This window comes from Pimephales promelas, chromosome 13, assembly GCF_988280905.1.
Source record: "Pimephales promelas chromosome 13, fPimPro1.hap1.1, whole genome shotgun sequence".
NCBI classification, from domain to species: Eukaryota; Metazoa; Chordata; class Actinopteri; order Cypriniformes; family Leuciscidae; genus Pimephales; species Pimephales promelas.
Genome location: NC_142781.1, coordinates 5,374,323 through 5,392,671, shown reverse-complemented (window position 1 = coordinate 5,392,671; position 18,349 = coordinate 5,374,323). Strand labels below are relative to the sequence as shown.

General features: G+C 37.9%; 1 long non-coding RNA gene across 7 annotated transcripts; it reads left to right on the top strand.

Moving 5' to 3' along the window:
* Positions 1 to 738: 738 nt before the first annotated feature.
* On the top strand, positions 739 to 16,372 carry LOC120479257 (uncharacterized). Of its 7 annotated transcripts, none has more exons than XR_016145964.1 (6): positions 739 to 992; positions 9,043 to 9,266; positions 11,738 to 11,762; positions 11,851 to 11,914; positions 12,753 to 15,375; positions 15,459 to 16,372. It is a non-coding gene; the product is annotated as an uncharacterized LOC120479257 (long non-coding RNA). The 7 variants fall into 7 exon arrangements; XR_016145961.1 differs by having other exon boundaries at positions 743 to 992; positions 12,753 to 15,111; positions 15,192 to 16,372; XR_016145963.1 differs by having other exon boundaries at positions 864 to 992; positions 12,753 to 14,497; positions 14,628 to 16,372.
* The last annotated feature ends 1,977 nt before the right edge of the window (positions 16,373 to 18,349 follow it).

Genomic DNA, 18,349 nt, shown 5'->3' with positions numbered 1-18,349 from the left:
TTTTAAAACATTGTTCTGACGTTTTCGGAGTTGTCAGAACCAGGGATCAGCAGCACATCTAGCCCGCCTGGAACAGCCTTAACTCGGCTAGTCATTCTGACGTTTGCCGCGGATAAATGCTATGCTACTATGTAAGCTAACTAAAAAACAATAAGAACGAGAAATGTTTAAATTTACAATCTACAGCTTTGGTTATATATAAAACATATAAGTTAAAATACATTAATGACTCCTTATAACGTTCGTCTCTTATAATAAACTGATTTTCTCTAATTTGTAACCAGGCACTAAGCGTTTACCCATAAAACTAGCTTTGAACCAATCGGATCGCTTGGGTCTTAAGGTGGGACTCATCTTTTCAGGGGGACTCTTTTTTTATTTTATTTTTTTTATTTCCAAAATTATATATTAATACATTAGAAACAACAATTCACATATATTTTCCAAATTATTCCTACGCATCATGCAATATGAAACATTGAAGTTAACATTCTTATCAATGAAATTAAAGAACATTAGGATTACATATAAAAAATAAAAATAAAAAAAGAAACATAACATAACATAAAGGAGGTATACTATACATATATAGTTACATTAAATAAGAGGAGTTCAATTCTTTGAAGATGTCCATCGTTCTGGTTGCTTTGCGATTTGAGAGACCTTTCAGTGTTTCAAAGTAAATTTTCAAGTCAGCTTTAAAGTGGTAAATGTTAGGTGTCCTTCCAGACCATTTATGTATGTAAAATTTACCAAGAAATAAGATCAAATTTAACATAAAAATGAGACTCTTGTTTATATCTTTTTTACCATAATAAAAAAAAAATCTCTTTCTTCAGGGGGACTCATCTCTTCACCACACCGGAAGTGTCCGACCGCACGGACACGGATAAGAAATCCAAAATGGCGGCCACGTGCAACTAGCATAGAGGCAACTAGGAGATGCTCCACTGATGATTGACTGTGTTGCTACTGTTATATCTTTTTTGCAGGTAAGATTACTTGTGTCTATTATAAGTCAAAGGGGTCCACCAACAGTTATGTTCAGTATTTGAGTATTTAGGATTTATGTTAAGTAACGTAAGTTTTGCACGAAATTGTTATCACCCGTGGATAGAGCGTGATCAGAAACAACGCGGCAATGAAACTTCGTATGTGAAACGATAATTGGTATTATGCAATGGAGATGGAAAGACAGTATGCACAGTACTGTTATTTAGAGGTTGTGTGATATTGATGGGTAAAATAATAGTTTAAGTGACGCGAATTCAGTAACACACGTGGAGTTCGCGGGTGTCCGCCATTTTGCGCAAGTTGCATGCAGCGGGGACATTAGAGTTAAAGGGCAACTCCTAGGGCTGTAACGACACACCAAACCCACGATTCGGTTCGTATCACGATTTTTGACCCACGATTCGATTCGTATCGCGATTCTGTCACGGGGGCGGGTTGGGGTGAAAAATAGATTTCGAGAGGAAAAAATATACAGGTATTTTTATTAAATAACATTTGGAAAAACGTATAGAATCTGAACACCAAAAAACAATAATAACTATGCAAATTATTAAACTAAACTAGGCAGTGTATGCTGCTTTTGGGTTGTTTTCTGTGCTCTAACTATATATGTTTTATAAGGCTATACCCTTCTTGTTTTGAACTTCATGCATGTGTATTGCATGTTAAACAAGTACATAATGTAATGATAACAAGACTGTTTTATTTTGGTGATGATGTGTAGCCAGTAGGGGTTTCATCAACTAGTCGACTAGTCGACTGTCACAACCACTAGTTGGCGCTGTTGGCCTTAGTCGACTAGTCGGAAACAAAATGATGACATATAGATATATATTTTTTTGTGAACTATCCCTTTAAGTACAAGCGGCAGTACTATATACTATAAGCACTATAAGGCGCACCTTCAATGACCTATTTTAGAACATTTTTCAAACGTTTGACTGGGTTTGCGTTATGCATCCACTAGATGTGCTAAAGGGAATGCAGCGAGTGCGCGGCGTCAGAGATGAGGCGCGTGAGCGCGCTGGGGCGGGCACGTAACTTACATTCGCAACCTGACTCGCAGACAGCAACAGCTGGCTGAATGAGACGACCCGGTTACTGTGAACGGGGAGCGCTTTATGCACATTCTGTGACGCCGGGGACAGTGTGTCTGTTCGTGTGTGTAAGAGTAAGCGCTCGTGAGCGGGAGACACACAACCTACCTGATTTACACGAGGTTGAACTGGCCATATGACAAAGCGGGCATAAGATGGACATGAGCGCGAGCAATTGATCCATATATAATGCGCTCGGATTATAAGGCTTGAGAAAAGGCCGGATTGAGAAAATTAAAGGCTTTTAATTGCGCCTTATTGTGCAGAAAATACGAGTATTACTACTTTCGCTTTTAGACCATGCGACGTGTTTAATAGCCTATATACGCATATTACACCAGATTTTCTCTCAAATGTTTGCTTTCACTTTAGACATAGCCATTTCTGTTTATGTAAATATTGTGTGTATTTAACAGTATTGGCATAATAAGACTCGAAAGATAACTTAGTCCAGTATTCAGGCGCTGTTTGACAGGCGCCTGTGAGCGTCGGGGGTATGCCGCGCGCTCAGGAAAGCGCACGTTAGAACAGCGCATGAATTAATGTTTAACCGGCAAGACTTATGCAAATAATGAACTTTTGTGAATTGCAGTGTACCATACCTATTCCTTAACGTGTGATGTGTAGGCTACGTCGCGTTTTACAGTTGAGACAGAGGCGCCAGAATGCAAACACGATACTACAATATTTCTTCAAAAGCAGATCGTGGAGATATTTACTATTCGTGATATCGCACACCCATAGAATAAACCATTTAACGACTAGTCGACTAGTTGTCGACTGTTATGCAAAACTAGTCGACTAGCAAAAATCAGTAGTTGTGAAACCCCTAGTAGCCAGATCGCATGCGATTACCTGCGTCTGTCTTTGAAGTCGTGAAAAGGTTCCCAGATAGCACAAGGCTGTTTGATGTCCTATTTACATCTGGAAGACGTATTTTAAAGAGTGTTTGCTCATCTGCAAGACGTCTATAGGACGTTTCCTGCAGATGTCAAATAGACGTTTAGAAGATGTCTCTAAGATGTAATGATTTAGAATGCACGTTAAACTGACATCTTCTAAACGTCTATTTAACATCTGACAGGAAACGTCCTATAGACGTCTTGCAGATGAGCAAACACTCTTTAAAATACGTCTTCCAGATGTAAATAGGACATCAGATACCCTTGTGCTATCTGGGTTGCCGTGTACCATAATTTTAACGTTCACATCACAGGTACTATTTCCCATAAATGCTGCTCAGCTGAGCCTTGAAAAGTGGAACTCAAAGTTAAAAATAATTAACACCTTCATTACATCTCTTTTAATGAATCAGCTTTTTTGAACGTGTTCGTTGAATGAACGGTTTAATGAATCGCTCAAACTCCGTTGTCATAACAATGTGCGCGCTAAGTGAAAGCCTTTCAATGCGCATAGACGCTGTTTAGTTTCGGTTACAGTGGTTACTGAAAATGTCCTCGTTTTTGTCCACATCGTAAACATATTTATATAGCAACAGATACATATAAATTAAATAAATAAATGGCGCTAATAGGGCATATCGCGCTATTGAGCCACTCAACATTACCGCAAGGGAAATTCCATAACCGCGACAGCCTTCGCAGAAGTGAACGCGCCAAGAGAAATGTACTTTTCATACGGATTACATAAGCAGAGAGCAGTCTTTTTTCTTTCGTTTTGAATTGTTCTTTTTAAAAGAAGACATTTCAATATATATTTATTTCTCAGGTCTATAAGCTTATAGGGTTAAGATTCATGAGACGAGCTCCAAATACAGGCGCCGGCACCTCAATGTCGTGATCATCTGTAGGCTAGCTATATTATCTTCTTATTTATTAAATCCAGGCAATTGGTTGATGAAACATTTATTAAAATTGAGATACAATTAATAAAAAAAACGAAATTCAATTTAAAGTAAGTCTTTGTGCTTTCTATTTGAATTCTCTGAAAGTTTAAGTGCCGCTTCCAGAGAACTGTCACGACATTGTTTTTTTTTCCTCGAACACGAAAAATAAAACAAAATAAATATTTTATGTTCTGGGGAGAGCTAACCCTTCATCCGGTGGGCAGCCTAGTATTTCTTTTGGTTTGTACAGTGTAATTTACAGAATTATAAAAAATATAGGCTATATTTTTGCTACCTAAATATTAAAGATGTTTTGTGTCGCGTCCCTGTATGCGTGTGTATTTCCTTCATGTTAAATATAAAATGCAAGTGTAGACTTATATTTTTTTCTAATGTGTGGACGTACTGGATTTTATTAAGGGAGTAGGCTATGGATATAAACAGAAGTGTCAATATATTGGTATTAAATGCATTTTCTGAGAATGTATTATTTTGATGGATTTAAGTTTTGGCTAATTTAACCTCAACTAGGTCTACATATTTTATAATGTTAACTTCAAATAATATAAATAGTAATTTAAAGATAGCATTGGATCTGGACGGGAAAGATAACTGGGAGGTGGAAGGGGTGTGTCGCGATTCTGCCTTCTCACATCGCGATACAGTATCGTGGACCTGAGTATCGCGATTTCGATTTTATATCGTATATCGTTACAGCCCTAGCAACTCCACCCATTTGCATTAATCTTTCCATTGTTAGAAACCCAGTTATACTATTGAATGGTCGTGCAACACTTTCTCATTTTCCCCTGAGACGAGAGAAATCTGCTATTGATCTTTTTCACTTCCTCCTACAAAGACGCAAAATTCGTCATTTTATGTCATAGTAGGAGGAAGTATAAGAGAGGGGGATTTCTGGAAAAACTACAAGCACAAGATCTCACCCTTTCAAACCCACCCATAGGGGGTTGGACCTAATGTGCTAACAGACCTATCACAGATCAGTGCCAGTGCGTCTGATTTCACAGCAGAAATGTTTTGAAAATATGGACGAAGGTACTGAATACGCAGACGGATGCATTATGTAGGATTGGCATTACACATCTTTTTTGGAAGCTAAGCTAGCAGGCTGTTGTCCTGTGGAGAAAGCTGAGTTATAGCTTTAGGTGTTACCTGATGTCCGGGATTCAGCTTTTGCTTTCTGCAGTTACAGCTTTGTGTTTAACAGACAAAGGGAAATGTATAGGTTCAAATTAAGTTTAACAAGGGTTATTTGTTATTTTTGATATGGAGCGAGATATACTGTATGTTCACATGTTTGATTTGTAAGCTGCTCTCTGGATAGTAATGAATAATAATGAAACTGCATTAGGGGTGGAACGGTACAGAAGTCACGCTTGGGTTCATACCTCGGTTCAGACATTCAGACGCTTCGGTACGATTTCGGTACAATGGAGTGAAAAGCAAAACAAAAATGCAGAAGGCATTTTTATTAAAGGGTTAGTTCACCCAAAAATGAAAATTAAGTCATTAATTACTCACCCCCATGCTGTACCAACCCCGTAAGACCTTCGTTCGTCTTCGGAACACAAATGAAGATATTTTTGATTAAATTTGAGAGCTGTATAACTACCACATTGGCTCCTAAGGGACTGCCTCTTGACGGCCCAAAAAGTCAATGAAGAAAATGTTTAAATATCCCAAGTGACTACCGTGGCTCAACTATATGTTTATCAAGCGACGCGAATACTTTTTGTGCGAAAAAACAAACAAAAATAACGAGTTTATTCGACTATTTCTTTTCTTCCTTGTAGGCCAGAACGAGACTTCCTTATAGATTTCCACGACGCATGCGCGAGATTTGCGATCTGAAGTAGTGAAGCTGGTGTGAGCAGATCGCAATTCTCGCGCATGCGTCGTGGAAATCTATAAGGAAGTCTCGTTCTGGCCTACAAGGAAGAAAAGAAATAGTTGAATAAACTCGTTATTTTTGTTTGTTTTTTCGCACAAAAAGTATTCGCGTCGCTTGATAAACATATAGTTGAGCCACGGTAGTCACTTGGGATATTTAAACATTTTCTTCATTGACTTTTTGGGCCGTCAAGAGGCAGTCCCTTAGGAGCCAATGTGGTAGTTATACAGCTCTCAAATTTAATCAAAAATATCTTCATTTGTGTTCCGAAGACGAACGAAGGTCTTACGGGGTTGGTACAGCATGGGGGTGAGTAATTAATGACTTAATTTTCATTTTTGGGTGAACTAACCCTTTAATCTCTTAAAGGATTAGTTCACTTTTGAAAAAACTTTTGCTGATGATTTACTCACCCCCATGTCATCCAAGATGTCCATGTCTTTCTTTCTTCAGTCGAAAAGAAATTTAGGTTTTTGATGAAAACATTCCAGGATTTTTCTCCATATAATGGACTTCAATGGGAACCGGATGGTTCAGGTCCAAAAGATAGTGTTAATAACAGTTTCAGATGCAGCTTCAAATGTCTTTAAACGACACCAGACGATGAATAAGGGTCTTATCATGCGAAACGATCGGTTATTTCAAAGCTTATTCCAAAAATGTAACTTTTCTAAGGACAAATGCTAGCCTTTCTCCATTCTGTGAGGCGCGTTTGCAACGTCACGTATTACGTAATTGCGTTCAAAAGGTCACGGGCGACGTAGCCAGAAGTACAGAGTCAGAGTGTTTACAAGTTGAACGCATAGGTTGAACGTGAAAACTAACTCAAACGCCGTTTACAAAAAAGGAATTAAAATTTAAAACAACGATGTCGGACGATTTTGATTCTGTACTTCCGGCTACGTCGCCCGTGACCTTTTGAACGTAATTACGTATTACGTGACGTTGCAAACGCGCCTCACAATATATTACAAGGCTAGCATTTGTCCTTAGAAAAGTTACATTTTTGGAATAAGCTTTGAAATAACCGATCGTTTCGCATGATAAGACCCTTATTCATCGTCTGGTGTCGTTTAAAGACATTTGAAGCTGCAACTGAAACTGTTATTAACACTATCTTTTGGACCTGAACCATCCGGTTCCCATTGAAGTCCATTATATGGAGAAAAATCCTGGAATGTTTTCATCAAAAACCTTAATTTCTTTTCGACTGAGGAAAGTAAGACATGGACATCTTGGATGACATGGGGGTGAGTAAATTATCAGCAAAAGTTTTTTCAAAAGTGAACTAATCCTTTAAGCCTCGTATTTTTTAAGTTGTTTAAGTTTTATTAATAAAGGCATAAAACCAGTTTATTTTTAGTGCACTGACAATAGTTTTATATAATTAGTTTGTTAATTAAATTAATAAAAAGACAAATTGACCTTGATCTATGTTTGGTAATTGTACTTGAATGAATGTAAAATTAATTTGCAAACTGTATGTTCAAGTGAATGTTAATTTAGGTTAGTGAGCAACAGGGAATGTTATAATGAGCAAATATTAAATGTCATACTGAATGTGAGAACGTGCACACAATATAGCAGTTAATGCAGAGACGAGCAGATAACACACCAAATTGAGATGCTCCACTGATAATTGACTGTGTACTGTTAAATCTGTCTTGCAGAATTGCATGCAAAGCCCCTATATAACATGTGTTGCACCAGAAACGACGTCTGCTCCTTTCTAGATGTGTAACATAACAGAAAATTAACTATTCATATCGGCGAATTACAATGTTTGATAAAGATGGGTTTCATTAGTCTTTATGTTCCTGCAATTTTACTGTATCATTTCATTGAGAAATAATATTTTAACATTAGACCACTTTTATTCTTTCAGTATACAGTCTGTAACAATCTGTTTCTAGCAGCAAAATGTCAGTGCATTTTAAAATGTCAGTGCCATTGTTTTGTCTCAAGATGCACATTAGTAATGTTTTTTTTTTTGGAAGTACCACACTTGCGGTCTTTGCACTTGTGTACTTGCACGATGTAGGTATTTCCTGCGTTTAGCCCAAGTGTTCAAGTAGGTGTGATGACTAGAACTTTTGATTACCCAATGGGACACACTTATAGTGACACAAAAATGCAAGTGTTTACAGAGCTTTATTTAAATTTTTTAATCAACAATGTCTGGTTAGTAGTCCCAATGTAACAAAAAGCGTAATTAAAAAAATGGTGCTTTTAATTAAGTGATTTAAAAAGCAGCTGCAAATGTACAAAATACACATACCATACTCATCTTTGCAACATTATAGTGACACTTTAACAATGTGTTTTTCTACCAAATTACATGTAAAATGTAGTTCATTTAACTTACAGTGGAATGTTTTCCTCATCATCTTGTGATTTCAGTGCATGTGAATTCCCGCACCTAATGCATGATGGGATACGCTCCAATGCGGTATTCAAGATAGTCTACATTTAGTGTGTGTTCAGAGCATTGCGCGGATAGTAACAATCGGTGTTGAGTGTAGTTCACCCAAAATGAAAATTACTGTATGCAAAAAAATTCAAGTTTATAGAGTTTTAGTGTCGGTGGTACTACATTAAACTACTGTATTATGTTGAGTATAATAAAGCAATGAGGGGATATTTGTCAGTCCTGATAATGCCAAATGTCCTATGTTACCAATAAAATTGCAAGCATATTCATCTAAATAGAATTCTGTATTATTTTCAGCTTCAGAATCATGAATTCTTTTTATTCCGGTGTCTGTGGTCCTGTGCATTGGTTTCCCAGCACCAAGTCCAAACCTTTTCATTTCCACTCCCAATGTAATACCAAATTTAGCATTTTAGTCAACAGTAATTTCTTTGTTTACCTTTTACCATATGTCTTGCAATATCGCAATATCATTCGACATTCGGAGTTTACTATTATGATATATATCGAATCCTAACATGAGGGTATCGTTACACCCCTAGCCCAAAAGCTACTTAAATGCCCTAATTGAACAAAGGCCTATTCCTGGCTTAATCCAAGCCCTGTCTGTGTAATCAGACTTTTGAGATTAATTAACTTGAAAGTTACTTTACTAGATAGAAAAGGTGGGCATAAACATTTAAAATGTGTAAATTAGTATAAAAACAAACTCAGTATGTGTTTTCTTATTGATTTTTGCCAGATCTCCTCCTTCAGTGATGCTCCTCCTCCTCCAGTGAAACTCCTCCTTCAGTGAAGCTCCTCCCACTGCAGTTCACCAATAAACGCTGGAATATTCCCCTCAGCTACAAGTGAAGACGAGCATCAAACCATCAGGAAGAGCCAACACAAACAGAGTTTATTGAAGGACAGTGAGAACATGAGATCCAGAACACTGCAGAATGAAACATACTGAAGAACAAAGAGGTTGGTGTTCATTCTTGATTCTTTATTAAAGGCACAGTATGTAAGTTTCGCCACTAGAAGTCGCTTATTCTAAACAAAGGCATAGCTTGATGATGCCGTGAATGAGCGTGGAATGGAGGTCTCCAACCGACCACCGCTTCGTCAGGGCGACCGGCCCCCCGCCCACTGACTGGTCCCCGGACACGCCCCCGTCCCACAAACCCACTATTTGTCCAATAACCCACTATATTTTTTAAAGTTTTTCCGCAGTTCATGCAATAAGCTGCAATTGGACGCGATCCCACCGGCAATCTATTGAATGGGGATTTGGGGGAGTATTTTTGATAGACATTTTAATTAAAGTTTCTGTCGTGATAAAAAATATTTTCCCGCACTCAGGAGACACAACCCCCCCGGGGTCCGTAGCACCAAGCGCCGTCCCAGAATCCACTGTCCGCGAACACACTATTTGTCCAATAACCCACTTAAATGTACTAACCTCGGCCTTCATGCAATAAGCTGCAATTGGACAGAATCCCGCCTGCAATCTGTTGAATGGGGATTTGGGTAGTGTTTTTTTTTTGGACATTTTAATTAAAGTTCCTGTCATGATAAAAACTATTTTACTGCACTCAGCTAGGGCCACTGAGTCCGTAGCGCCAAGCGCCGTCCCATAATTCCACCGACCACGAACCCAATGGCATAAATGCTACGTGGGATCTCAAAATCTCAGCTCTGGAAGGGTCTAGAGACTCCATTTTTGTACTCATGTCTAAGTCTCATGGCCCTCTATCAGAATCCAGAGTTTCAAGAAGATCAGAGAAACTCAAAATTTCCACCCGAAAAAAAAAAAAAAAACGACAGTGGTACCCCTGTTGTTGTTTTTTTTCGGGTCGAAATTTTGAGTTTCGATATCTCAGCTCTGGACGGGTCTAGATCCTCCATTTTTGCACTCAGGTCTAAGTCCCATGGCCCTCTATCGGAATCCAGAGTTTCAAGAAGATTGGAGAAACTTATTTTTTGCACCAAAAAAAACAAACATTTTGAAAAATTTTTTGTTGCTCTGATATAGGCAAGGTCTGCTCTCTCCCACGCACGTTTACCGCTTTACCGTTAACCGTTTTATACCTCGACGGTTTATTTTCCAGCAGTTATTTTTCGGCTTAAGCAAAATGTGGGTTTCTATTATACTCCAGCGGCAAAGCACAGCTAAAGCCTTTAATATCCATTTATGAAGATATTCATTTCATATTCAGCGAAATTCATGAGGTAGAAAATGTTATTATAGAGCCCATGAAAGCCAAAATGAGCCAATTGAGAAAGAAAGTTTGCATGTGCCTTCTGTGAGCACCGTCTCTCCAACCAAATGCCAAAAGTATTTTTTTCCAAAAGGAAGTCTACTGTTTTCATGACCATTGTCTTTTCACACAAAATGACTTGATTATCAGAAAACCTGATTAGCAAAGCCCAACTCATGCCATAGGTTGCTGTGTAGGGCTGTATTTTCATACCTGTAGGTCATTTTCTTTGTTCTGTTACGGCAAAAATCCTTTCCAACATCATCACTGCGTAAGAGACACTCAGAGTCAAATTAATGAAATAAAAGAAGTACTTTATTCTTGCAAGAAGGTTCAGTCTGACACACAGAAGTAACGCTGTGGTGAGTGACACCCCGTCTGCCCCCTCCACACAGCTTTTATACTCAAACTCAAGGTTTCAAGTTGTACAAGTTAGCGCCTGATAATGACACTGCTGCAGAAAAGGTCAGCACTTGCTGACCGGCCTAGTCAGGATGACATCTGGGGTCAAAGGTCTTCTTTCCACCTGTTTCTATACGTTTCCCCATGCATGTTCCTCACGTAGGACTCGTAAAAAGCACATGCTGTACTCATGCATTTTGCTCAACACAAATCTATTTCTATCAAATCATTCATTGATCAACTTCTAATAATTAACTCTTAATTACTTTAGAATCAAGCTAACTTAAAATTTTTCCACAACAGTTCTGAAGCACGGATTTAATTTTTTACTCGTTCGGTTTGCTTTCACAAGGCAACATTTCAAAGCAGCGTACCAAAATGTGTTTATGCAAGCCATGTGTATAAAACGATCGTCTTATTGGTCAGAGTTCAACCAAAGAGTATAGAAGAACAAGAAGCAAAACTCTGATGCTTTTTTGGTAAAAGCCACTAGGTGGCGCTTCAGGAGCGCGGCCGCCATTTTGGGGTGAAAATTCCAACTGGAGTTACTGGACAACAGCATAGATAACAGTTTTTTGAGGTAGTTTTTTCTTCTAATTTTTCCCAAGCGGCAAAATTCTAATCTGAAAAATGAAGCCTACCCGGAAGTGGGAAAAACTGCAATACATCGAAAATCCGCTAGAGGTCGGTCCCAAAAAGGGGTGAATATCCATAGACCTCACATTAAAATGTCCGTTTTCACAGCATCAATTCATATGTTTACAGTTTGACTTTTATTGTATTTTTCGATAGGTTCCGAGTGCCTGACAACTGTGAGGTGAGTGAATTTTTTCTAACTCGTTAGTTTAGATCGTATTTGGATGTAAAATGTATGAAAAATAAGGGCGGTTAACTTTGATTGACAGCTGATAACGGGCTGCGCCGAGTGGAATTGGACGTCTTGGCCATGATCTGACACGACGCATCTCTGTATCCTTTCTGAAACATTTGTATTTCTGAACATTTGTATTTTGTATTTCTCAAGATTTTCTAATATGGTGCCGCCCATACCCCCCATAAACAGCCTCAAACCTGTTCTTCAGAAAGTCTGTGAGTGACGTCACAGACGCTTTGTCCATATTTTTTACAGTCTATGGTATTTCCATTGTATGCAACTTTACACATTTACTACTTCTATTAGTTACCAACTCCATTAGGCCTGAAATATATTTTGTACGTTTTAATCCCCTGGATCATGCTACAAACATGATGATCATTGATGCGCTGTGTCCGTTATGCTATTACTTTAATTGCCACTTTGAACAGTTTTTTTTACATAGTTTTGTTTTAACGGTCATTAATATAAGATAATACTCCAAAATACTTGTGTTGCAATGGAGCGTTCACTTCTTGTCAATATACGTTCTTTGGTTCAACCGTTTTCATTCCTCAAGATGGACAGAGATAATCGCTCCGCTGGCTTTGTTTATTCGACTGTAGCCTTGATTCCTGCTCTGACTGATAAATTAAATATTAAAAAATATATTACATTTTATGAAGCAAGTTAGGCTTCGTCAAGACAGCATTCTTGCAACACGCAATCCTGCACACGTTTCTCTTATGAACTGTCTGAGATTCAATCTTTGGTAACACGTTACTTGAAGGGGTATGCATAAGACTAACATGATGTATGTTATGAATATGAAGGAAGGTTTATGCATGTTTGTGACAACTGTCATTAAGTGTCTTTTGCTCAGTTATGAAAGTTTTAATGCAAATATGACATTGTTTGAGATGTCTTTGTTATGACACCTTGACATTTACCAAGCAGGGATGGAAATCAACTCTTTTGTCCACCGGCGGCCACTGTGGATTTCTAAATCGACCAGCCACTCGACGTTTTTACTAGCCACTTTCTTGTTTTTAACCGACAATGTGTAACTGGTAACACTTTACAATAAGGTTCATTAGTTAATGTATTTACTAACATGCACTAACCATGAGCAATACATTTGTTACTGCATTTGTTCATCTTTGTTAATGTTAGTTCATGAAAACACAGCTGTTCATTGTTTGTTCATGTTAGTTTACGGTGCATTAACTAATGTTAACAAGATTTTAATCAAGTATTAGTAAATGTTGAAAATAACATTAACAAAGATTAACAAATGCTGTATATGTGCTCTTCATTATTAGTTCATATTAACTAATGTAGTTAACTAATGTTAACTAACGAAACTTATTGTAAAGTGTTACCGTGTAACTGCATGTGAAAGTTAATGTGTAACTGCATGTGAGAGTTAATGTGTAACTGCATGTGAGAGTTAATGTGTAACTGCATGTGAAAGTTAATGAGTAACTGCATGTGAGAGTTAATGTGTAACTGCATGCGAAAGTTATTTAGTAACTGCTGTGAAAGTTGATGTGTAACTGCAGTGAAAGTCTATGTGTAACTACAGGTGAAAGTCGATGAGTAAAGTGCATGTTACTGTGATGAGTATCTGCAGATGAAGTTTATGAGTAGCTGCAAGTGGAAGTTAATGTGTAACTGCTGGTGAAAGTTGTTGAGTAAATGCTTGCGAAAGTCATATGTGTAACTGCGTGTGATAATTAATGTGTAACTGCAGGTGAAAGTACGAGTAACTTGAGGTGAAAGTATGAGTAACTTGCAAGCGAAGTTAACGTGTAACTGCAGTGAAATGGTGAGTAGCTGTACGTGAAGTTAATGAGTAACTTGCAAGCGAAGTTAATGAGTAGCTGCATGCGAAAGGCAACGAGTAACTGCAGTGAAAGTTAATGTGTAACTGCATGCGAAAGCTAATGTGTAACTGCAGTGAAAATCGATATGTAACTGCATCGGAAAATGTCCAGTAGCTGCATGCGAAAGGTAACGAGTAGCTGCATGTGAAAGATATGAGTACTTGCATGTGAAAGACGAGTAGCAAGCATGTGAAAGATAATGAGTAACTGCAAGCGAAGTTAACCGGTAACTGCATGTGAAAGTCTATGTGTAACTGCATGAGAAAGTTGATGTGGAACTGCATCTGAAAGTTGATGAGTAATTTGTAAGCGAAGTTTATGAGTAGCTGCATGTGAAATGATGAGTAACTGCACTGAAGTTAATGAGTAACTTGCAAGCGAAGTTAATGAGTAACGGCATGCGAAAGGCGACGAGTAACTGCTTGTGAAAGTTGATGTGTAACTGCATGTGAAAGCTAATGTGTAACTGCAGTGAAAATCGATATGTAACTGCGTGAGAAAGTTGTTGAGTAATTGCAAGCGAAAGTTAACGAGTAGCTTCATGTGAAAGTTAACGAGTACCTGCCTGTGAAAAATGATGAGTACCTGCATGTGAAATGACGAGTAACAGCATGCGAACGATAATGAGTAACTGTATGTGAAAGTTAATGTGTAACTGCATGTGAAAGTTAATGAGTAACTTTATGTGAAAGTTAATGTGTAACTGTATGTGAAAGTTAATACTGGTAGGTAGGTTAATGTGTAACTATGTGAGAGTTAATACTGATAGGTTGGTTTATGTGTAACTATGTGAAAGTTAATACTGATAGGTAGGTTAATGTGTAACTGCATGTGAGAGTTAATACTTGTAGGTAGGTTAATGTGTAACTGTAAGTGAAAGTTAATACTTGTAGGTAGGTAGGTTAATGTGTAACTGCATGTGAAAGTTAATACTTGTAGGGAGGTAGGTTAATGTGTAACTGTAAGTGAAAGTTAATACTGGTAGGTAGGTTAATGTGTAACTGCATGTGAAAGTTAATACTGGTAGGTAGGTAGGTTAATGTGTAACTGTATGTGAAAGTTAATACTGGTAGGTAGGTTAATGTGTAAATGTATGTGAAAGTTAATACAGTAGGTAGGTAGGTTAATGTGTAACTGTATGTGAAAGTTAATACAGTAGGTAGGTTAATGTGTAACTGTAAGTGAAAGTTAATACTGGTAGGTAGGTTAATGTGTAACTGTATGTGAAAGTTAATACTGGTAGATAGGTAGGTTAATGTGTAACTGCATGTGAAAGTTAATACTGGTAGATAGGTAGGTTAATGTGTAACTGGATGTGAAAGTTAATACTTGTAGGTAGGTAGGTTAATGTGTAACTGTATGTGAAAGTTAATACTGGTAGGTAGGTTAATGTGTAACTGTATGTGAAAGTTAATACTGGTAGGTAGGTTAATGTGTAACTGCATGTGAAAGTTAATACTGATAGGTAGGTTAATGTGTAACTGCATGTGAGAGTTAATACTTGTAGGTAGGTTAATGTGTAACTGTAAGTGAAAGTTAATACTTGTAGGTAGGTAGGTTAATGTGTAACTGCATGTGAAAGTTAATACTTGTAGGGAGGTAGGTTAATGTGTAACTGTAAGTGAAAGTTAATACTGGTAGGTAGGTTAATGTGTAACTGCATGTGAAAGTTAATACTGGTAGGTAGGTAGGTTAATGTGTAACTGTATGTGAAAGTTAATACTGGTAGGTAGGTTAATGTGTAAATGTATGTGAAAGTTAATACAGTAGGTAGGTAGGTTAATGTGTAACTGTATGTGAAAGTTAATACAGTAGGTAGGTTAATGTGTAACTGTAAGTGAAAGTTAATACTGGTAGGTAGGTTAATGTGTAACTGTATGTGAAAGTTAATACTGGTAGATAGGTAGGTTAATGTGTAACTGCATGTGAAAGTTAATACTGGTAGATAGGTAGGTTAATGTGTAACTGGATGTGAAAGTTAATACTTGTAGGTAGGTAGGTTAATGTGTAACTGTATGTGAAAGTTAATACTGGTAGGTAGGTTAATGTGTAACTGTATGTGAAAGTTAATACTGGTAGGTAGGTTAATGTGTAACTGCATGTGAAAGTTAATACTTGTAGGTAGGTAGGTTAATGTGTAACTGTATGTGAAAGTTAATACTGGTAGGTAGGTAAATGTGTAACTTTATGTGAAAGTTAATACTGGTTGGTAGGTAGGTAGGTTAATGTGTAACTGTATGTGAAAGTTAATACTGGTAGGTAGGTTAATGTGTAACTGCATGTGAAAGTTAATACTTGTATGTAGGTAGGTTGGTTAATGTGTAACTGCATGTGAAAGTTAATACTGGTAGGTAGGTAGGTAGGTTGGTTAATGTGTAACTGTATGTGAAAGTTAATACTTGTAGGTAGGTAGGTAGGTTAATGTGTAACTGTATGTGAAAGTTAATACTGGTAGGTAGGTAGGTTGGTTAATGTGTAACTGCATGTGAAAGTTAATACTGGTAGGTTGGTTAATGTGTAACTGTATGTGAAAGTCAATACTGGTAGGTTGGTTTATGTGTAACTATGTGAAAGTTAATACTGGTTGCTAGGTATGTTTGTTAATGTGTAATGTGGGATCACATTATAAAATAAATGTTTTTCTCCAAAACACGTTGGCCACAATTACTCATACCCTTTTATTAAATACCTTTTTGCAATCTCTTTTTGCCAAGATAACTGCTCTGAGTTTTCTGTTAAAATGCCTGATGTGTTTGCACAACACCTGACCTGAGATCAGAGACCATTCCTCCATACAGACTCTCCAGATCCTTCAGATTCTCAGATCCATGTTTGTGCTTCTCTTCAGTTCGGACCACTCATTTTCTATAGGGTTCTGGGACGGTCATGGCAGAAGCTTCATTTTGTGCTCCCTAACAAATTTTTATGTTGATTTTGATGTTTGTCTTGGATCGTTGTCCAGATGGCAGATCCAACCATGGCCCATAATAAGATTTCTAGCAGAAGGTGTCAGGTTTTGATTTTTTATCTGTTGATGTTTAATAGAATCCACAATGCCATGTATCTGAATAAGAAGTCCAGGACCTCCTGCAGAAAAATAGGTCCCCAACATTAAAGATCCAATGGTTTATTAAATTGTACACATGGGGTACTTTTTATCCTCATGTCCACCAAACTATCTAGTGTGCTTACTGCCAAAAAGCTCTTTTTTTAGTCTCATCTGACCACAGAACCCTGTGCCGTTTGAAGATCCAGTCGTGTCTGACACCTGAATATGCTGGAGTTTGTTTTTGGAGGAGAGAGGAGGATCTTTCTTGAAACCCTCTCAAACAACATGTGGGGTTGTAGGGGTTGTTTGATAATTTTTTTTATTTAATACTGGTAGGTAGGTAGGTAGGTAGGTTAATGTGTAACTGCATGTGAAAGTTAAAACTGGTAGGTAGATAAGGCAAGTTTATTTATATAGCATATTTCATACACAATGGCAATTCAAAGTGCTTTACATAGAAAAAATAAATAATGAAAAGTAATCAGAATAATTAGAACAGTTTAGAATAAAACATGAAAAATAAAAATAATTATAAAAATAAAATACAGTAAATAATTAAAACAATTTAGAATCAAAAATAAAACGTAGTACGCAGTAACAGTCGGACGAACAGTGGCAAAATGCACAGCTAAACAGATGTGTTTTGAGCCTGGATTTAAATGTGACTACTGTAAGAGCTCACCTGATCTCTTCTGGAAGCTGGTTCCAGTGGCGGCTGTTGGCATAATAGCTAAAAGCAGACTCTCCATGCTTAAGGCCAATTTATACTTCTGCGTAGGGTGCGCGCAGTAGGTACGGCGTAGCATACGCACAGACGCGTCCCATACCGCGTACCCTTCCGCGTTGCCTGACGCGCACCTCTTCAAAAATGTAACTACACGTCGCGACGACGCGGACCGCAAGATCGGTGATTGGTCGGCTTGGTAGCATCGTATTTCCTCATACGCATTTCCACACGTACCATCTCCTCCGACGTCTTCTCTCATTTCTGCCTTTCAGTTTTAGTAATTTCACTAAAATTAACTGTTTTTCCACCCCAATAAACTCCAACATGATCCACTCTCTTTCAGTCGCTATTGCTTGTAGTAACCTAGCCGCGAGGAATCTAAACACAGTGGAACATTAAAACCCTCCGCCGCCTCCTAGCGTTTCGGAGCAGTACTGCAGAGCAACCAAGACCTGAACGCAGAAGTATAAATGCTCACAACGGCGTCGCCTACGTGCGAAGCCAACGCCGTACACTACGGCGTACCCTCGACGCAGAAGTATAAATTGGCCTTTAGAGTGAACCCTTGGTGTTTCTAGCTGATGTGAGTGATCTAGGTAGGTAGGTTTGAATAAGCATCAAAAAATGATTTGTGCACTATCAACATTTCCATTAGTTTTTTAAAGTGCCTAATAGGCTGTTTTTATTTTGCAGCTTTCCTACAACAGGTTTACATTAACCCAATGTCAAAAGCACTATTTTACTCATGCTGCACATCACTTCATTTCTCAAAGCAGACTGAGCTCATGAAGTAGCGTGTGTATGACACGCCAATTCGTATTTCCATTTTTTGGCGTGCTATCAGTAAGGGTTAATGCCCGACGAGGTGTCCATTGTCAAGTTTTAATGG